Raw genomic sequence first — 22,061 nt, 5'->3', positions numbered from 1 at the left:
ATGACAGGTCTTGGTTCTCACTTTTTCCCCTTATCCCTGCCCTACCTTCACCCGCTCCACCCTTCCCTATTTACAAAGACTTTGTTTCTATTTTTTTCTTTTCTCATATTTTTTTCCTTTCCCCTATCTCTCCCACTTCTCCTACTCCTTTAGATCTTTTCTCCCTATGTCCATTATCAAATTATACATAGTTGCTCTGGTATAAAGCTAAAAGTGTAAATAAGGATCAGAATGTATAATTGCTGAGGTGATTCTTAAAGGATGACTAACAAATGAGGGGAGGAATATGGAAAGGATACTCTTGCATAAAGCTTATCCCAAAAAGGGAGACATCTTGAGACTGAGATGGCCAAAGACAGAAAAGAGATATTCTTGAGGCCACCTGACTTTTGTGTCATTTCTATTCTAGTGGTTCATTTTGTCTTTCTTTTTTTCTGGCCCTGAACATTTATTGAACAAAGAACATGGAAAATGTATTCACTGAAGCTCTGCACACATGGAAGTGGCCCTCTGGAAAGAAAGAATCTTTTCTGTCCATGTGAGCTTGAGTCCATTGAAACCCAAAGGGAAGGCACAGGGCTGGTGATGCCATCCGTCAGAAGACGTGGTGGGTTCCTGGTGCAGGGACCCCTCTTCTTTGGAACAGGGTGAGGGTGGGAAGCAGGGGCTCCTGGGTGGACATCCACCTGTCTCCAGGACGTGAGGCCAGCTGCTCTCCACCAACCAGTTGCTGCTGGCACCCTGGCTCACACCAGAGGAATGGGGTAGGAGGCACAGGCGCCCAGGCCACACATGCTCTTCCCATATTCAACAAGGAAGTACCCATTCTTCCCCAAGTCTATGCCCTAGTTTTCCACAGTCCAGTAGGGTGCCCGTGGTCTGTACCCAACAGCCAGTACCATATAGTTCACTTTATCTCGAGTTTTATGACAGGAAGTACTACAGTAGATTTCACTTTTGTATGACATGAAGTCTTCACTCACCTTGAAGGCAAAGCTCACAGGATTGTACAGGGCCACTGCCTCCACCATAGCCTCCTCATCAACATCTTTGGCAAACACAGTGGCCTTCTGGGGCTGGAACCTGCAGTGACCATCCTTGCCCTTACAGGGGTGGGTGTCTTTGCCCATGATGCTCTTGTACAGGATGAACTCGAAGGCCTGGCTGGGGGACCCCCTTGGAGCCGTGAATGTTGAAGTCCCGGGCACGGCCCAAGTGCTGCTGCCTTGCCAGAGACAGCCTTTTCCCACTAGTGATGGCCACATCTGAGTCCAGGCCTCCTGTGATGGAGAAGGTCCAGCAACTGCTGCATGCACCCTGAGTTTTCACCTCTGAGACAGAATTTCCTTTTTCCACCAGTCCATGGAGGCTGGGTTGGGATCAGTACCCCAAAAGTAGTTACTTTGGTGGCTGAGTAATTCTGGGGCTCTGACCAAAGATATTTACATTTTATTTCAGTAAAGCTCATGTCTGAAAATTGATTCAAAGCCATTTTAGATGTGTGGTTTTCCTTGTTGTGTGCATTGATCTTACTCCATTTGCTGGCAGGTATCTGCTGCCTGTGGTGGTACTCCTTTGTGATGTATTCTTTTTGATGTCACACCACCCATTACTTAAAGTGAAACTTCTCTAAGGTACTCAGTGGTGGCAGTGTGGCCCAGGGACACCAGCAGCCAAACGGTAGCAAAGCACAGGGGCAGTGCGTGCCTCATCGTGGCTGCTCTGCCTCTCATTTTGTCTTTCTGAGGAGAGTTGTTTGATATTCTCCCTTGAAAGTTTCATTGTGTATGTGTTAGACATAAGCTTATATGGACAAACTATGGTTTCCAAAGTGGGAGACAAGACATATTTTTTTATGTTTGCTGGGAAAGGAGAATCACTTTCATTTTACATTATATTTATTATTAAGCAGCCCTGTGGAAATGGATTTTCTGTTAAAACCTGCAATCACAGACTAATGGAGAAAAGAGGATGTATTAGCCACTAGATAAGGTTGCAGTCAATTTATATTTGTTTAATCAGTCCTGTGTTTCTTTCTCTGATAGTAATGAGTATGTTTCTTTCCAGAAATCAAAATCTATGTTAGTTTCTGTCTATTTATGGTGATCAAATGTTTGTGTTACTCGAGGTGAAATACCTCCATGACAAGTGCATGATGGGAAGGATACAGAAAATCAAATCCTCTGAATAAAAGTGCTGAAATTTCCCTCTTCTTGTTTGGCATGATTAAGAGATCCCTCATAATTTTATTACATGGAGTCATTTTCTGCTTTAGGAAGAAATGTTCTTTGCTGATAGATATCTCACTATATATAAATGTCATGTTAGCGTGGTTTCTCTTCGTGAAGAAATGTCAGAGAATCCCCAGTCTTAATAACTTCCTTCATTACAGAAGAGTAACAACTGGCAAAAGTTTCCAAAATGGTGGCTAAGACACAAAGCCTCTTCCCAATGCTTTCCTGAAAGAGGAAATTTTGGATTGCTGGAGGAAGAGTTTATTATTTATAGAGAAGCTAATTTCTTCAAAGTTTAGTTCAAATTCTAAATTTTGGTGTTAACTATGATTAGGGTCACAGATTCTGTGTTGCTAATGCCAGTTCTCGGCATGTAATAACTACTTAAAGCTAGATCTTACTGCTACCATTTTTAATCCTAGTATGGATATTTCAGTATTAGTTCAGAATAACTCCTTGGTTTTTATAATGAAAGGGAACCATATGAAGAAAATAATATATTTAATGAGGCTCTATTAAGGGTACAGGCTGTCTCATTAATTATTTTACTAATGCCTGGATTAAGTATTTTACATATACTATCAATTCAATTAACACACATTAACAAAAATTATTATTAATCCTATGAGGATTAATAATCACATCATGTAGTCATAGTACAAAGTTAGGCATTTCATCATCCAAAGATTGTAGATAATCAAGTTAAACTTGAATTAACTACCCAACTTACATAATTCTTAAGTGACAAATTTGGGAACTGAACCTGTTTTTGCCTCCAAAGTTCATTCTTAGGGCCTACCAGATCACATTATAATGACTCAGAAAATATGTGTGTAACTTAAATTTTATAGTACCAATACAGGAAGTTCATTGAAGTTGGACCCACAGCACCAGGGAATTATTATCCTTCAGAATCTTATTCTTTCCCCATTTATTTATTATGTACTTCCTGAGACTGTAGGCCTGTGTGTATAGTAAATTATGACAGAGACTAGCTTATCATTGGACAGACTTATCTCTATTTTTCCTAGGGAAAAAAAGACAAATAATTATTGCACAGTGATGTCTGTCTGTCTGTCTATCTATCTATCTAGGTGTATTTCCATTTATCTACAGCAGACTAATATCCCAAAACCTAGTGTCTCAAAACAATTTTATTATTGATAATGGTTCTTGAGGTATTGAACTCAGCTTTGGGTCCTTCACGTTTTTTCAGTCCAGTGGTAGTTAATACTATGGTCATATGAAGCCTTTTTATTTATACTTCTAGTTAATCGCATGGCTGAAATAGATGAGGATTAACCTGGAAGATATCTTCTTTCCCCACGTCAGTTCACATTGCTAGTTTGGATTCCTGATGATTTTTTCCCCTAATCAGTGGCTTCCCTTGGAGTAATACCCTAAAAAACAGAGTTAGAAGCTGCAAGGCTTTTTATGATTAACTCAGGAGTCACACAGTGGCACTTCAGCCCCATACTGTTGGCTGCAGGTAAGTTTCAAGTCTAGCTCACATTCAGTGAGGAGGGCTATGCAAAACCATGAATATCAAAAGGCATCAGAACTGTTTTGTAAGACTAGCTCTCATATATGTACCAGGTACTTTGAGAGCCTTAAAGAGTGTTGTGGTTTATATCTAAAATACCTTCCCAAAGCCTCATGTGTGGAGGGTGAATGGACCATGGGATGCTATGCTGTTTGTCAGTGGATTCCTTCTTTCCCAGTTATGTGCACTCTGTGATGCCATTTATGTTCCAGGGATCTCCATGAGTTCCGGCTGAAGCTAGAATTCAGTTGAATTGAAATGTTTGAGTAGCTTGTTGTTTTGCCTTAACTTACTGCTTTTAATCCTCTTCCATTCTCAGTAAATCACTGTACAAAAACCTCAAATTGCCAAGTCAATTTCTAGGAAACCTGACCTAAAATAGGTCTTTGAAAAGTGTACCTATCTATGGATAGGTCATTTGGAAGAAAAACAATATCTTAGGTGGTTTTATAAAATGAAAAGAAAATATTCTAACAAATAGCTCAGTCTTTTTGTAAGATGGAGCTATTGTGGTGATGGAACATTTAAGAGGGGTTGCAAAAATATAGTGTGTTGCAAGGACATGAACTTTGAATGCTAGAACAAGACTGCCTGACCTCAGCCCCATTCCATTATCTGCTAACTGAGTCATTTTGTGTGAGTTCATCTTTCTGTGACTCAGTTTTCTCATCAATAAAATGAAGAGAATTATACTCCCTATCAAGAACAATATTTTAAAGATTAAATGAATTATTATTGCTAAACTGTAAAAACAGCACTAGAATAGTTCTGTACATTATTCTCACTGCTGTGTTATTAGCATCTAGAATAGGCCCTGACACATATTAGATTCTTAATAAATATTTTTTAATGAATAGACAAAAAACAATTATAGCAACACACTGCCAGGATATTATGCAAAAGACATATTATAAATCAGCATAAGCAAAGTACTTTTAACTACAGAAATAGCAATAATTTATTGAAATAGAAAAGATTAGTAGAAAAGATTAGAGTATATGCATATATTTATCAAAAGGATATTATGTAAGTAAATTATGGTTATTTTGTACACTATAGGAAATCACTAAAAATTTGAGATAACTTGAATTGTACTGATATGGAATGATCTTTAACATAGTAAATAATGAAAAAATTAATTGCAAATAAAAGCAAAGTACAGAAAAAGCAAGTTACAATGCATTAGTACTATATACTTTGTAAACATTTCTATATATGCATATGCACACTCACCCACATTGTCTCTGGTAGATCTGCAGAAATATGGCACAAAATTTGCCTCTGGGGAAACACCTAGCTACCTGGGCTGAGAAGAAGGTAGGGGACTGATAGTAGACTCTTGATTTTTGTTTTGTATGCAAATCAATTATATCCAATTTGGGAATTAATAGAAAAATTTATAACTTTACAAAGAACAAAACACATGGTATTAAGCAAGAATTGGCAGCATAGGATAGGAGGATAGGAAGAGTGGATTTTCAAGTCTCTATGAGAGCCATGAGGTATCTGGCAGAAAGGATATGTGAACATAGGCTACAAAGAGAGGGATTTTTCAGCACAAGGTGGCGCCAAGCCCTTTACCTGGTAAATCCCCTGTGAGTTGACCTCTAAAGATTGATTAAAACTCAGCCTTCCACTCCTTTGACTTGGAAAATTAGATTGAATACCATTATTAATTTTGATTACCAGACCTGAATTTTCTGTAAGCTCATTTAACAGGAAGACAGACTCTCGTTTCTCATAAATAATGCCCTGGAAGTCTGCCTTCAGATGGATGGCGGGTGCTGAGTGCAGATAGAAGTGCCTACTGTGTGCCAGGCCCCTGCTAGGTAAATGGCTTATAAATCACATGTCAACTCTCACCAGCTCTTTGAGACAGAATTATGATCTCTATTCAAACAGGAAATAGGTGATTAAATGTCATAAACATGTGCTTTCAAAAATAAATGACAAAAAAGGAGGCATATGACAAATGTCATGGACTACAGGTGACCTCGGTAATAATTAATATTTGTCATAGTGTTGCTGGAGGCGGAGCAACCTTAGACATCGTTAGAGGATGTCTCAACTGGAGAAGATCGCTCGTGCGTTACATGTAACAATCTTGTTGTTCATAGAGAAAAGGAGATACTTAGCTCACGCAGGGGAATGATAACCGTTGGGCCATATGCTAGGGTTTTAGATGTTTATCTTTGGATCTCTCTCTGCTTTTCATTTTTTTCCCCTAAAGCTTGATCTTAATAAAACATTACAAATGTTCTGTTATTCTTGGAACTAGTCTTAAAGATCCTGGGGCAGTCTCTCTGCTTATTCTGCTCACTGCCACCCCCCGCCACCCCCTACCCCCACCGAAATGCCTTGTTATTCATTGGTAACTTGGCCTGTGAGTGTGGACATGACCTAATACATGTTATAAATAGTAATTTTACTTACCAATTTTTACAAATAACAGTTGCCAGCTCTCTCCAAAGTAGATTATAAGCATCTTTGAGAAAAGATCGAGTCTTGTATATATGTTGGACTTTGGAGTTTCTTTGTTCTTTTCTGGGCGTAGATACTCACTCTGGCTTTACCTAATTGACTAACGATCTGCAGTCCGTTTTGAAGATGGGTACAGAACACAGTGATTTGTCACATTGATGTAGGAATTACTAGCAAAATATCAAGCACAAATCTGAGAGTTGCAAGTTGGAAAGTAATACTGTTTCTGTGGTAGCCAGAGTGTAACTTGTCTTTGTGACAAAACCTATGAATATTATGAAATTTATTCCTGTAATTATTCTATGTTATATGGGAAATGTAAAGGGATTTTATAGATGTAATTAAGATCTCTAATTAGCTTGACTTTGAGTTAATAAAAAGGAGTTTATCTGAGTAGGCTTGACCTCATCAGGTAAGCCCCTTGTAAGAGGTTTTAGAGCTTTGCTGAGGTTAGAGACAGTCTTCTATAGGCCTTTGGCTTTATAGGTCTAAGGAAAGGAATTCTTTCAACAATCGTGTGAGTTTTGGCAGAAAACCCTGACCTTCAGATGAGACTTCAGCCTGTCAGATGTCTTGATTGCAACCTTATTGGACCCCAAGAGAGAACCAATCTAAGAGTTGCTCAGACTCCTGCCCTAGAGAAATTGTGAGATAAGTGGTTTTAAAACTGCTGAGTTTAGCTGGGCATGGTGGTGCACACTTGTAATCCCAGCACTCTGGAGGCTGATGCAGGAGGATCCTTAAAAGTTCAGGGCCACACTGGAATACATAGTGAGTTCAAGGCTGGCCTGAATTACAAAGCGAGACCGTGTTGAAAAAAAAAAAAAGAAAAACAACCCCTCCAAAAAAAAAAATCCCAAACTACTAAATTCATAATTATGAGTTACATAGCCTAGGAAACTAACAACTTCTTGTGTTTGTAGAAGTCATTTTTGCCCCACTGGGTATAGTTTTCTACTGCTTCTACACATTCTTTCTCCAATTTTTTGGTCCTGTGTTAAACTTTAATACATATTTTTCAGGTAAGAATCTTCAAGGACAAGATAACCTATGTAACTTTTAGTGCCCTTATATAATATTTACCAAATTATTTCTTTAGGCTCCATTCATTCATCTGTTGTTTGTGAATAACTATGGTTGGTATGTCAGCTGGCGCATTGACAGGGACTAACCAAGTCTTCTACAAACAGAAAGGTCATCTGTAGGGTTTATGGGATAAATATGAGCAGTTATGGTGGATTGGAAGAGCTGGATTTGGAGTCCAGAGGGTTACTATTCTATTTAAGAGCTATGTGACCTTAAGCAAACCATTTAACTTTTCTGATTCTCAATTTTTCATCTGAAGACTGTGGGATAATAATAGCCTCCCGGTGAGGACCAAACAAGCTATTGTATGTGACTCATAGTGTCATATTTGGCTTCCTTTAATCTTATCTAAGTCATTTCCTCTCCTGTAAACTCTACAATGCCCTAGTCCTCTTGATCACTTGATCAAGGAAGAAAAGGAAGAAAAGGAAGTTGAATTCTTGTAACTCTAGGAGGAAACTGCAAACAAGATTTTACTGAGAATGGAGAATTTTCAGGTAACAAAGACAAGGGAAAATTTCCATTTCCTTTCAAGAGAAAAATGTCACCCTATTCTGCTTCGATGAAGAATAAAGAAATTTGAATAAAATGTCAGTTTCCTTCTGAACTAATTTGGGAATCATAATGACATGCATAGTCTCAGCTGAACACATGAATATTTATAATTAGATGAATTTGTCCTTTTTTTCAGATCATTAAAGTGAACAGAAATCCCCAGGGGTATCCTGGGCCAGAAGAGCTGTTTGTTTTAAGAAAAATTCTAAGATAGGAAAGCAAAAATAAACAAAACGATGCATCCAAAACACAATGGATGCCAGCTGAGGGTTGATAAAACAGTCAAACACTGAGACTGGTGATGTCTCTTCTTCCTTCCCACATGGCTCACCCCAGAGGATGTGGATGTTTTCACTTGGGATGGAGGGAGCCTTGAGGGCAAGACGGGACTATTTTCTGCCCCACCCTCTACCCTGCTTCTAGCCAACCCTTTAGTTCACAACACACCGTACTTTGTTTTCCAAATATAGTATGATAAATGCATCAAATAGAGCAACATGATGTAGGAATGGAGGGAAAACATGGTGCATTGTGGGGGTTTGCCCTCCAGTTAGTAGTTATTATTTCCATATAACAAACAGATTTAAAGATGTCAGGTATGCTTATATTTGGTGATCAAATATGTATTACCTTTATTAGAATTTTAAATTTTATTTAAAAGTTCTCCTTTCCATATTTCCTTATGATAAGCACCAAGTAGTGACCAGCTTTGCTGTGGAGGCAGAAACGGACAACTCTGAGGTCTCAACTGTGTGCTTCCAAAGCCTCAAAGTTCCTATTTCTGTACCCGTATTTTTATATGAACAATTTTATAGTAGAACCCAGTGACAATTAGGAAGATGCTCCTTGTACTATAAATATTATGACTGTGATTCCTCTTTCCTTCATGTCTCAGTTTTCCAACACTATGAAGCTGCTACTCATTTCTTTGAGTCCAGCTGAGGGAATCACTTTTGGGAGAAAAGCCAAGTCTTGTGTCAGTTGGAAACTTTTGACCTAATTAATGTCTTCTTTTCGCTCAAACCCAGGGAAACAATTATTTCTGCCTTGTCAAGGTAACCAGGGGCAGAGCTAAAGTGACCTGTTCTAGATTATGGACATTAATTGAGATATATCTTCCTTTACTGGAAAGATAGAAAAGTTTAATAGCTTAGCAACTCTGAAGTTTCTTCTAGAAGCCTTGGGAAGCAGGGATTTCTTTCCTTTTTCTTTGTAGTTAATAGTTTCTTCCTGTAATGGTGCCATGATCGACTTTCCTGGACGCTACCCACATCCATTATCTCAGTGACAGTACCTTAATTGAAATGACATCTCAGAATTATTTCTTTAAAATTCATTGTTTAATTCAGTAAATTTAGTATTAATTAATGCCAACTGCCTTGGTGTTTTGGTCTCCCATTTGTCACTCTCTTAGTTCACAGAGCAGTACAGGAAATAATAGGTCTATTTCATTTTACAGCAGTTATTTTACTGTACAATTCAGATTTGTTAGTGTGGCCAGAATGGGGATTCAGAATGGCTTGGTATATTCCAATGATTATCCACTTGGAAAAGAAAAAGAAAAGGAAGAGAGGAAGAGAAGGAAGAAAAGAAGAGCAATAGGAGGAAGAGTGGCTATCAGATTCTACTACTTATCAGTGGATGTCCTGGGAGAGGCACCAGAGGCAAGGCCAGAGTTCCCAAGTGTCAGTAAGGGCTCTTTGGTATTATTAGTTGGCTATCTGCTTTATAATGCTTGTTTCATCTGCATAATATTCAAAGTAAATGGGTGTGAGTGTGTGTATACATGTATACAAATACATTTAATTCTGCTTTCCAGTGCTGTGGGAGAATTGTACATTGTGGTTAATTAAATATTGTTATAACAAGTAATCATCATGCATCTTTTTAATACAGTACCATTTTGTAAAATATAGTACCATTTTGTAAGAATTATGCTAGAAATGTCAATATTGAATCTTAGTGGTTAAGTGTGATCTTAGTTTGGGTTTCCTCATAAGACTGAGATAAAGATTTGAGAGAAAGTAGCTTATTTAGGAGGTGTCTGAGTTTGTTTTCTTTGCTAATAGTGCAATTCCATAGCATGAGTAAAATATAAACAAAAGAGATTTATTTTGGCTCATGATTTTGGTTTGAGCTTTAGAGGCTTCATCCAATGATGTTTTTCTTGCTGACTAGGGTTTTGAGATGATGCAGGGCATCACATAGCAAGAGACAGGGAACACAGAAGTATGGTGTGTCTTTGGGTTTCTCTCCTTATAAGGCAACTGGTATTCATTCATGGAGGTCCCACTTTGAGGACCTTATCTAATTCTAATCACCTCTTGAAGACCCTGCCTCTAATCACCATTGTCGCATTATGTTTTCACTCTTTTAAATCTTTGCAATTGGGCCTAAATTCCAACATGACTTTTAGAGGGGATAATGTGTGTTCAAACCATAGCAAGAGGTGACTAAAAAAAGCATGCAAATAAAAGCATGAAAGGGAAGAGAACCAAAATTAAATGCATACGTTTTAATCTGTCTAAATGTTCCCCCAAACTCTCATGCAGCCACAGGTGGGCTTTTTCAGAGGTGGCAAGATCTAGAGTGTGTGATGCTGGGGTTAAGGGTGGGAGATTACTAAATCAGTCCTCTGATTAGTTTGGCACTTCCCTAATCCCGGTAGCCTAGATAAAATATAAAAGGAGCAGAAAGAAGCTGCTGAGATCTCTTACTTGCTTTGCTGTCTTCTTCCTACCCTGAACTGTTTCTCTTCTGTTATGCTTATCTGCCATGCCACCCTGCCTCGGATCCAGACAATTATGGACTGAAACCTCTACAAACTGAACTAAATAAACCTTTCCTCCCTCCCCTTGTGAGTGTTCTGGAAGAAGGTGAAGAATACAACTCAGAATTGGTACACTTGAAGGTTGAAGAAGCTACATGTTTATCCTCCAACTTCCATCTGTTTTCACTGCAAGTAGCCCCTAGAAACACTTACTTCCTTGCACTTCTGACCTGTCCAGTGTGAGTGGGACAAAGGAAAGTCCTTGGGCTTGTTTTAGGTTTCAGCAGATATATCCTGGGAGGATGAGTGCCAAAGGAATACATGTGAAACATTAATAACATCAATTTATGTTTAATAATTCATGGATACTCAGGATCAGTTGTCACCAAAGGTTTGAATTGGAGGCTGGCATATCATAGGACAGTCTCCTTTGGGGTCAGGATACCTGGAGGTACACGTGTATTCATCATACTTTAACACATCTTTGCCAGGCACAGGTTATGTGTGTGTAGTAGAGATGGTCAATGTTCTGGCCATACCCTTTTTACTGGAAGAATATAACCACCTATGGCTGTGAATATTGGCTGATAATAGCCTGCTTCACATCTGCAGAAAATTGTCTTTGACTGTCGAAAGCCACCTGGCTAATGAGGTTATAACCCTGTAAGTGTAGCCCATAGCTATGACTTAGAGTGTTGACTTAGCCCTGCATTATGCAAGAGGTTGCCTGTTCCATCTATAATAGCAATCAACTATTTTTACCATAAAGGATACTAATATCTTCTGTCTCTTGGCCTCATACATCAATGTGCAAACATTCCATGAAAATACCTTTTTACTGTATCTGGTATTTTCATAAGATTTAAGAAGACTACCAGACACCTTGAAGAGTTAGTGGATGAATGGAATCCCTGTGACTATATTTGGGCTCAGAATGAATAATGTTAACTCTGACGTAACAGAGTTACTCAAAGCCAGGAACAAGCAAAGAACACCATTTTATATAAGAAAGATCTTGTTATTCTCATTCTATAGATAAAGAAATTAAACTTCAGATAATTTTATTAACTTGGGCAAGATTAATTATCAATTGGCAAATTTGGTATTTGAACCAAAGCTTTCTGGTTACAAGAATTACGTTTTCTTTACCATACCACATTGTTTCCTAAAGATAAAATACTATAATCCATCTTGACTGAAACCTTGAACTAAGAGAAGAAATTGTTGCTGAATAGTACCCTTATTTCCATTATTCCTAGATCATTAGCAGTCAGTGGTTTTAGCCAATAAAGCATTGGCTCTAGAAATAATGTGATCTCCAGATCCCATACAACAATGACAATACTCTGCTTGGCAGACCTAATTGACACATGTCAGTCCAGGGTTGCTGGGGTGCCTTCCTTAAAGAGACTGATTTCTTTGATTCTTATGCTAAGTACAATGTAGAAAGTTCTTGTAGTCTTTGATCCAGTGTAATGCATGCCCTTTGTTACTGACACAGTTTCAGGAAAGATTCCTTTACCATAGGACCTGTTGAATATGCCCTAGTCTCCACAAGAAGATTCCATGTATTTGAAGTGGGAAGGCTCTAATGATAGGAGATCAGCTGAGCATGTTAAGAAATGGATGTTTCTTCCCTGTACTTTTTATCCAACTTTCATTTAAATTTCACAAACATTGACTGAAAACCCACCAAATGCCAGTCACCACAGTAGGCTCTGGGGAGCATACAAAGATAAAAACATTGTCCTTCCTTCATCCTGTAGAGGAACTCAGCATAGAAACAGCCAATTGTTACACATGATAGAATTGAAACTAATTAGTCATTCTTGTGTCCAGCTATGGGAGCCAAGAAACACAAAGGGTTAATTCTGACTGCAGAGGACATGGAAATGACATTGAAAGATGAACTAAATATTAATAGAGAAGGAAAGGGGCTAGATGTATTTGCCTCTGTATGCAATAGTAGAAAACAGGAAGCAGCAGTTATACAGTAGAGCTTTATTTTTAACTCAGTGCTTGTAAATATTGTGTGTATGTGTGTGTGTGTGTGTGTGTGTGTGTGAGAAAGATGCAAAGGAGAGATATATTTTAAACTTGGTAGGATTCCAGCCACAGGAGAAATTATTAGTTTATCATGGTTATCAGGACTTGAAGGGCCAGCCTGCCATCTGTATGATATCAAGAGAGCCACAATAACATCATTATGGCAATATTTTTGATCATGTGCATAACTGATCATGTGGCAATCATCTGGATTGGTGCATTCTGGTGTAATTTGCTTGTTAGGGCAGCTGAAATAAACTACTACTAGCATTCTGCTGTTTTAGTTTAATAGACACAGGCTATATTTATGTTGAGTAGAGAAATAATTTTTTTCCCATTAAAATGATTTACAACTTCTGCACTCCTGCAGGTTCCTTTTAAAGGGATTTAGTAGGATTCTGTTTGTAAGAAGGTTAAGGAAGAGAACAATATTGCCCTAGTTTTCACTGCAGAGAGCAATAGGAAGTGACAGCCCAGAGGCAGGCTGAGCTGGTGACAGCAGAAATAGTACGGTGGTAAATAAGAAGAAGAATGATATTTATTGAACACCTGCTTTGTTTCAAGTATAATTCTAAGCATGTTTTATATATTGTTTCATTTATTCTCTATAAAATGGAATTATGCATGTGAAAGTGCTTTCTAACATGCTCAACAAATGTTATTCATTATTAATGTTTTTGTTTATTGTAAAGATTTTTAAGATTCATTTGAGACTGTTTCTTGCTTTCTATTTTCGGATGTTAAATTTATGTTGAAGCAACTGAAGGTCCATTTCTCTCTCTCTCATAACTTTTAAGGAAGAATACATGATGGAGAAAACATGGGTTGATTCATGGGGCAAGAAAATGAGAATGTATTCCAGAGAGACCTCTGTAGAGATTGTTGTTTTCAGGTTCTAGTTTGGCTTTCACCCAGTGAGATTCTGGTACACCAGTTGAAGATACTGTTAGAAGTGAATAGCTACTTATTTTCTGCTCTCTACTCCTGTCACATAGAAAGGAATAGTGGCCAGATACTGGATTTGCCTCTCTAGTAAAGGAAAATGCTCTTCCAACCTCTTATTAGCTATGTCTCCCTCTGATCCAGGTTCTTCTCTGAAAATTAAAAGATTAGAGCCCCTAAATTTTGAATGTATTGTGACTAATCATTGTATCTAATTTAATTAACTCTTTTAGCCCTTGGAGACCTAAGTGTCCACACATTAAAAAGTCTTCTTTTGGGAGATAACTAATGGAAACAAACCACTCATTTCAGAGTATAAAGAGGCTGATGCTCAGGTCTCCTCCTGGAAATTGGAAACAATTGAATTGAGTTACCTTCTCAGACTGTTTTTGTTTTTAGATTAGAATGTCTCAGAAAAGCTTCGTGTGTTCAAAGGTTGGACTTTTGGGAGGTGATGGGATCATGAGGTTACTATGCTTATCAGTGGATTAATTCACTGATGTGTTCATTACTAAATGTGCAATTAGAATGCAGGGCCTCCTCAGAAGAGGCAAATCACTGAGGGTATAACCTGGAAGGGTATATCTCCCTCCCTCCCTGGTTCTTCTCTTTGTTCTTTCCTTCCTAGACACCATGATAAGAGCAAGATTTTGTCTGGCCTGACCTTCTGCCTTGCCATTTCTGCTTTAAGCTGGTCTACATGAACCGAGACCATGAGCAAAAATAAACCTATCCTTTAAGTTGTCAGTGTTGAATATTTTGTCCCACCGTTGACAAAGTAACCGAGACAGAAACTGGTAACAGGAGGAGAGTTGTTGCTTTGATTGTACCTAATCGTGTGGTTCAGAAGTCTGGAAGTAGTTTCAAGGGAAGTTAGGAAAGGTTTAGTGATGTCAGGTAGAGAAGCCCTAAAATATTGTAAGCCAAATTGGTAGATCTGGTTAGAGCTCAGAAGACCATACATAGTAAAATGCATACAGTAAAAGTGCATACAGTAAAATGCATACAGTAAAAGTGAGGCTCTGAAGATTTCAATCGAGAACAAAGACTCCATTATCAGTTGAATTAGAAACCATGCACATTACACTCTAGCAGTAAATTTATTATGGCTGTACCATCTTGAATGTGAATGATCTCATCTGATCTCAGAAGTTAAGAAGGGTCAGACCTGATTAATACTTAGATAGCACACCACCTGGATACAGGTGCAATAGAAAAAGGCAAGTTACTTTGCACCAGGACAATAGGAAAGATGCTTTGAGGGCATCTCAGGAATTAGCAAGATCCCCTCATTCCCCCTTTGTAGACCCAAAGGTGCAAAAATGAAATACTTTGCTTTGATAACAGATCTCTATGGAGCTTAGTTCTTCCAGGGCAACTAGGTAAGAGTTTCTAAGTGTTCAGTCCTCCAGACACTCAGGGAGTACCTGGCTCCTGCTTGAGGCGGCAGAAGTAGCTACAGCCATAATCCAGGTGTACCTGGCTACCACTTGAGCTGGCAATAAATGTTGAAATCATCTGTGTGTTGCTGGTTTTACAGGCATGCATAATGCAGGAACTGTGTGGTCATAGCGGGTTGTACTCAGATTTCAGAAGAAGGCCTTTGAGGCTAGGCAAGTTGCTCATGAGAGGGCAGTGTGTGAAGTTATAAGAGTGAAGCCAAAAGTACAATGGAGTTCTCATGAAGTTGGAATGTTGCATGTCTGCTGAGGAAAGCCTCAGGTGGTGTCTTGGTTACTTTTCTCATTGCTGACATAAAATACTTGATACCCAAAGTTAAAGGAAGAAAGATTTATTTAGCTCATAATTCATAGAGGTCTCAATTCACAGTTGGCTGGCTCCAAGGTTGGGTGGCATGGTAGAGCAGCATCACAGAGCAGGCAGTTACAAGGAAGATACTACATCCTTCCCTAGAACAAAGGTAATGGATTAATTAAAATTGTGTTTTATGCAATGAAACCACAAAAAGAGAGTATGGGAGGAAGAGAGGCAGATTTTATTTCTCTTGATTTTTGTTTTCCATCAGCTTCTTTCACTATATCTTGCAGAGTGTTTAGTGGCTCCCAGTTTTAGAGCCAAGTCTAAATTCCTAGGCATAGCATAAAATTCTCTGTCAAATGCTTTTACCAAGGCCCTTAGTCTTCTCTATCAATAATCCACTTTATATACCCTGCACTGAACCAAATTGTATTTCTTCTGATTCTCAACATACTCCCACGGTTTCTCTCTTATGTTCTTTTGTCTTAACCTTCTCAATGTCTGTGATACCTTTTTGAGATAACTAAAATTGACTTCTCCTTTTAGTCACCTCTCAACTTCCACCCACTTGTTAGTTATTTCCAACTCCCTCCTCTCTTTTCTGAGGTGCAGATATTCTCTCTTCCTCTGAAATGTCTTAATTTTTTTTCAGCTTTAATTGAGTTTATTGGTACATTTTAGTGATACAGTACAGTTACATTCATTGTTGGGATCTTGTACCTCTATATGACAGGTCTTGGTTCTCATTTTTCCCCCTTGTCCCTGCCCTCCCTTCACCCCCCACTCCATCTACAAACACTTTATTTTCATATTTTCATTATCTCACATTTTTTTCTTTTCCCTTATTACCCTTCCCCTACCCATCCCACCTTCCCTACACCTTTAGCTCCTTTCTTCCCATTTCTAAATGTCAGTAATCTTATTAGGATCTTATGTATTATTGCAGATTATTCACACCAGGGATGAAATGTCTCAATTTTAGAGCCTTCCACCTAGAGCACTTCATCTTCTATGGTAGGCTTCACATAATGTAGTATTTGATGCTTATTTATGTATTTATCATCATCTTATACAACATTTTTATTCCACACCTGTCTTCAAGATTAGTTCTTACAAGGCTTTTCACAATCTTCATTTGATCTGAATAAATTCTCATGATCATTTTAGGCCTCGTGTGATAGTGTATTATAATCTTATGATTGAATAGAGATTTTAAAAAAAAAGAGCAGGTATTTTGAGTCATGTCAGCATGTGAGTTCCACTTCTGCCAGTCTCCATGTTCGTGATCTTAGACAAGTTATCTTATCACTTGGAACCTTAATTTCTGAACTTCAACTGAGGACAGCTGCACATCATGTTTTGCTGTAGTGGCTTGGCTAATGGTCCTCCAAAAGATATGTATCCACCTTCAAGTTTGCAGGACCTGTGGATGTTATCTTATTTGGAAAAAAAAGTCTCGAAGATATAACTGAGTCAAAGATCATCCTGAATGTTGAGTATGCCTGACTCTAATGACTATGTTCTCATAAGAACAAAAAGAAGAGAAGTAGGACTCAGAAGGGAAAGCAATGTGACGACAGAGGCAGAGATTACAATGTGTTCGTAGGCCAGGGGAACCAGAAACCATTTAAAGCTAAATGAAGTGTAGAATAGATTCTCCTCCAGAGCGGCAACAGGAACTCTGGACCTGCTGACAACTTTATTGTAGAATTCTAATCAGTGTTTTAAACCGCCGTAGCAGCTTCATGGTAATTTGCTACAGCAATAAAGTGTCATTATGTTATAATAATATAGCAATTGTTATATTATGTTGCTATCTGTCTATCCAATGAAACTGAGTTCCTTAAGGGCAGGGACTGATCGTTCTCCTCCCCAAACTGTGCACTTCTGTGCTACATTAGTATTTGAAGCACTAATACATGTTTGATAAATTTTACAGAATATATTTTCTTTTTAGCCCCCTCATTTTTCCTGTGGAATTGAGATTTTTTTTATCACTAAAAGGGAAATAAAATTTTTAAAAATTAGAGAAGGATTTAAAAGAATATCCCTGAACTTGAAGAATCTGTGTCCCCAAATATTGTTCTTTTATTTATTTATTATCAGCCCCCCCAAAACCAGGAGAATGTGAATATATATAGTTTACATCATAGACAGTGGAATTATTCTCATTTTTCTTCAGTCATAAGTTAACATCTCTCGGATGTACTGTTTATACTGAGGCCTATGGGTCACACATTTCTGTTTCTTGACTGATGATCAACGGCTTATTTTGTGACCCACAGAGTCCTTCTGCTTCTAGTGAGATAGAACTTGCAAAGCAGGCACCCGAACCACTGAGCTAACTTCCTGGCCCGTGACATAGAACTTTATCCATGGTTCGGAAAGAATATCCATGTCAGAATGATCCACCCAGTTTAGTAATTATATATACAACGTATATGCACACATGAAGGGGTGGGCACATTTTAGTAAAATGTTTAATACACAGAAAGATTTCTAGAAGGCTACTGCTACAAAGCCATATTTCTGTCACCAAGAATAACAGTAAAATAGCAAACAAACAAAACATGGAGTACTATGTTTTGTTTATTTACTCCATTCAACATCAGTTGTCTTTTAGAGTAGCAAGCTTTCCGTCCTTGAGGTGCTGGTGGTTGAACCCTGACAGTCAGATTACCTGTCGTGGTGTGTTTTGTGCAGTGCTTGGAAGTTTGACATTGGTGGTGTATCATTTTGTTATAGTTTAAATTTCTATATTTATATAAAGTAAAGGAAATAGGAAAAGGTAAGAAGAAAAAAAGGTTATTTACATCTTTGGAGAAATTATGGACCCTCATTTTTTTATGGTATTTTGAGACAGGGTCTCACTATGTAGTTGAGACTGACCTGGAACTCACTATGTAGCCCAGGCTGGTCTCCAGCTCACAGTGATCCTCCTGCCTCAGCCTCCCAAGTGCTGGGATTACAGGTGTGTGCCACCACACCCGACTATGGACCGTCTTTTAATACTATCTTACATAATTTCCCCAATGAGTGTATGGGTCTGGTAGCATTGTGTGATTGAGGTAGAACACATTAAGATTAGTTTTCTGAACATTAATTAAGATTAGTTTTCTGAAAGTCATATAGCTAGCAAATGGAGAAGCTGAGAGTCTAACAATGTTCTCCTGCCTTAATTATTAAACTCTTTTAGTTTTTTTACAAGACAGTCTTTGTGAGACATTATGTACTAGGACCACTGTAGTTGCTGTCATGTAACCCACATATCCAAATTCTGATGAGTCTCAGACTGAAGGAAGAAAATTGACTGTTGTTAGTTTTTTCTGGGAACTACTGTTAATCTCTAGGTAGGACAGGATCAGTGACAGTTGTCCTAAGTTGTAACTCTTTTTGGTTTTTACAGAAACAACTCATCATGATGTTCTATTTGTCACTTGTCATGGAAATCGATGTGGTCTAGACTTGTTACCTTGCCAAGATCTGTGTAGGACAATTATGGTCAAAGTGAATTTAGAAACAGCAGGAGAAGGAGAGCAGACAAAGGGCTCTTGATCTCTGTTATTGTTGTTTTTGTTGTTGTTGTTATTATTATTATTATTATTATTATTATTATTATTATTATTGTTTTTTGTACCAGGGATCAAACTCAGGTCCTTGTGCTTGCAAGGCAGGCGTTGGAACCACTGAGTCAAATCCCCCAGTGGCCCTGGATCTCTGTGGAAAACATTGAGGCTTCAGAGACTTTGTCCATCAGGGATGACTGAAGTACCTCTGGTGAGCCTAAGACAGGAAGGACATGTACAAAAGGAAAGAGATGGGAAGAGGAAAAGAAACATATTGTTCAAAATAAGGACAAATCTATTTTTTTCCCTCATTTGTAACAAATGTATTTTCTTGAGAGTTTTGCTGTGAGGCTTAAATAAGACACAGATAGTATCTAGTGTAGTGCCCAGCACACTACCATTAGTGAGTCACAGCCAGTACAGGAATTGGAAAGGAGGAAAGAGAAAAAAGATCATGAGTAAAAGTAACAGCCATGACAACAGCACAGAAACCTTCAGTGCCAGCAGCGAAAGGAAGTATGTTGTCAGCATGATGGGTAGAAACAATCTCTCCCATGTCCTTTTGGCATTAAGTCATTTCATTCATTCAAACATTTATCAAGGAACAAACACTATCGTAGTTTCTGGCTTAATTGAGATAAATAAGGAATGGTGTTTCCCTGTTGGACTTCAGAGTCGAGTGGGGAAGACAGATGTAAACCATAATTGCTTCGTAGGTGGCCAGACACTATAAGAGAGATGAGCATGGCACAGTTGTGGTGATATTGTAGGCTCCATGAGTACAGGAGTTTATTCCTGTACTCCATTTGTGTGCTTGTTAAGATTTTCTGCTGTGCCCATCACAAGAGCAGGCACACAGAAATCCTTGTGTAAGTAAGTACCAGTTAAATCCGTAAATATTGAATGAAAAAGTGAGGGTGTTGAGGAAAGTGTTCACTATGACAAAAATATTTAAGCAACACTTGATGTTTGAAGATTGTCTTTGGAGTAGATGAGGGTGTGTGTGTGTGTGTGTGTGTGTGTGTGTGTGTGTGGTGGGAGATAGTATAAAGAGAGATACCAAATCAAAGAATAAAGTGTGTGGAAGTCAGGGACATAAAGCAGCAGGGAGAACTGTAGAAGAGGAGACATTTGGGTGTGGCTGCAACCAAAAGATCACTGGAAATGAAGCTGATGTGACAGATTAAAATACAATCCAATTTACAGATTCACTAGATTCTTCATTTAAAAGGTATCTACCGAGTATCTCCCATATGCCAGTGAACGTTAACAGACTGATAACATTACATCCATATCAGGAAAAAAACTCTGCTCATGGAGTATGCATTCTCATGGTGGGAGACAAATAGCAAAAATCATTCACTAATAATAATAATAATAATAATAATAATAATAATAATAATAATAATAATTAATAATAATTGTTCACTTGTAACTAATAGTAAGGAAAAATGTAAATCTTGGACCCGGGTTTGAAGAGTGAAGGAGAATGTACATGGGAGATAGTACATGGAGCCTGGTGTTTTCATAACTTCAGGTTTGAGTTTGTAAATCCATATACATTTCTCCTCAGTCACTGGCTTTTCTTGAGCTTTTGGCTTCCCTTTAAAGTCTGGTGTCTATGATGCATGAATGCATTGATTTTTCTGGGCCTCTTCTGCCATCCTATATATAAAGTCATAGCTTTTCCTGTTAAAAAGAATGATCATTGATTTATTACTAATTATGATTCATAAACACTGTCATTAACATTAAAGAGCTGCTTTTTAGTACGCATAAGCACTTCTGTGATGTCTCAAGTCAGCCTAATTGAGGGCTGATTTTCCACATCTCTTAACCAAGGCTTCGTATTTATTCTTCCTATTTTAGACACAGAAAAGCCCTGGTTGTGGTCTCCATTTGGAGTCCTGGTGAGTGGTTTGGCAGCAAGGTGCAATAGTTCACACTCATTGCTTACTTTAATTGTATAGCGTTTAATCCTTATCATAGGAAGGAGTGAAATAACTAGGTTAATTTTTAAAAATCTTAATCACCTTAAATCCTTTTGAGTTAGTATATAAATGAAAGAGTACCCTAATTAGAATTGGGATTGTCTCTGCTCTCTGTTCTACAGTGAAATGTGTCAGGCTATCAAATGGAAACACAAGTTGCATTTTATTCAGGCAGAATGTTAATTGGGCTATTGGCTAATTTTCATAATGACTGTAAGTGAGGCCAAGTGACATAAAATCAACACTTTATGCCTTTCAGGGGGACTTCCTGGCCCAGTCACATTGCATTGTTCTTCAGGCCCTGGAATGCTGCAGAGCTGGGTCCCTCTGTCTCCTCATTCTTTCCCACTACTCTGACAAGAATGGCAATGAGGAAGCTGAGTCTTCCGGTTTCCTAGTTTACTCCCTGCTCATTTATCATCCCTGTCTTTGTTTCTCAACTCTTCTCTCCCTGAAGCTTGCAAACATAGTCAATTTTATACCACATCAAAGAGAACAAAAACAAAAACGAAGGCCTTCAGCTACAATTGCCTGTCTTCCCTTTCACAGTAAGCCCCCTTCAAAGAGCTGTGTCCACGCACCTCCTCTCCCTCACTTTCTTCTTTCTCCTCCTTTTCATATTATAATCTATGGTCAGCACTGCACACTTCACAGTGATTATTTCTGGGAGAAATATTAGTGACCTCCAGGTTCCTTGCAATGACCATTGTCATTTTAGTTTTTTATTTCTTGGTAACATTTGGCATGGTCAGCAAGTTTTCTTTTCCTTTGCCATTTGTCACAACCTAATTCTCCTCTTCTCTCTCTCCAGTGGCTCCTTATCCTGTGGTTTGCTCTCCTTAGGTTTTACGTTGGCCCTATTATCATCACTCTGCTTGTATTTGTACAATTCCTGGCTTTATTTACCACCTATTGTGCTTAAAATAATTAGATCTACATTGTAGTGCAAATTTTATTTCATATCCAAAATAATATATTATCAAATATCAAAGCAATTCATAATCAGGCAAGTTGACATATAAATTAACTCTCTCAGAGTGAATCCAATAGATACATATGCTTCCCTTTTTAGGAGGCAATCAAACAAGT

The 22,061-nt window shown here is 38.2% G+C and overlaps 1 long non-coding RNA gene and 1 pseudogene across 1 annotated transcript in view; one reads left to right on the top strand and one right to left on the bottom strand.

Annotated features, from left to right (window-relative positions):
* The window catches only part of LOC117283624, a 64,994-nt gene that overhangs the window by 30,601 nt on the left and 12,332 nt on the right, over positions 1 to 22,061 (top strand). The gene's annotated exons all lie outside the window — the stretch shown is intronic.
* LOC104865895 lies at positions 488 to 1,712 on the bottom strand (annotated as a pseudogene).

The sequence above is a fragment of the Fukomys damarensis genome, unplaced genomic scaffold, assembly GCF_012274545.1.
Source record: "Fukomys damarensis isolate Sample0158 unplaced genomic scaffold, DMR_v1.0_HiC HiC_scaffold_28, whole genome shotgun sequence".
NCBI lineage: Eukaryota > Metazoa > Chordata > Mammalia > Rodentia > Bathyergidae > Fukomys > Fukomys damarensis.
This window is presented reverse-complemented; position numbering and strand designations above follow the sequence as displayed.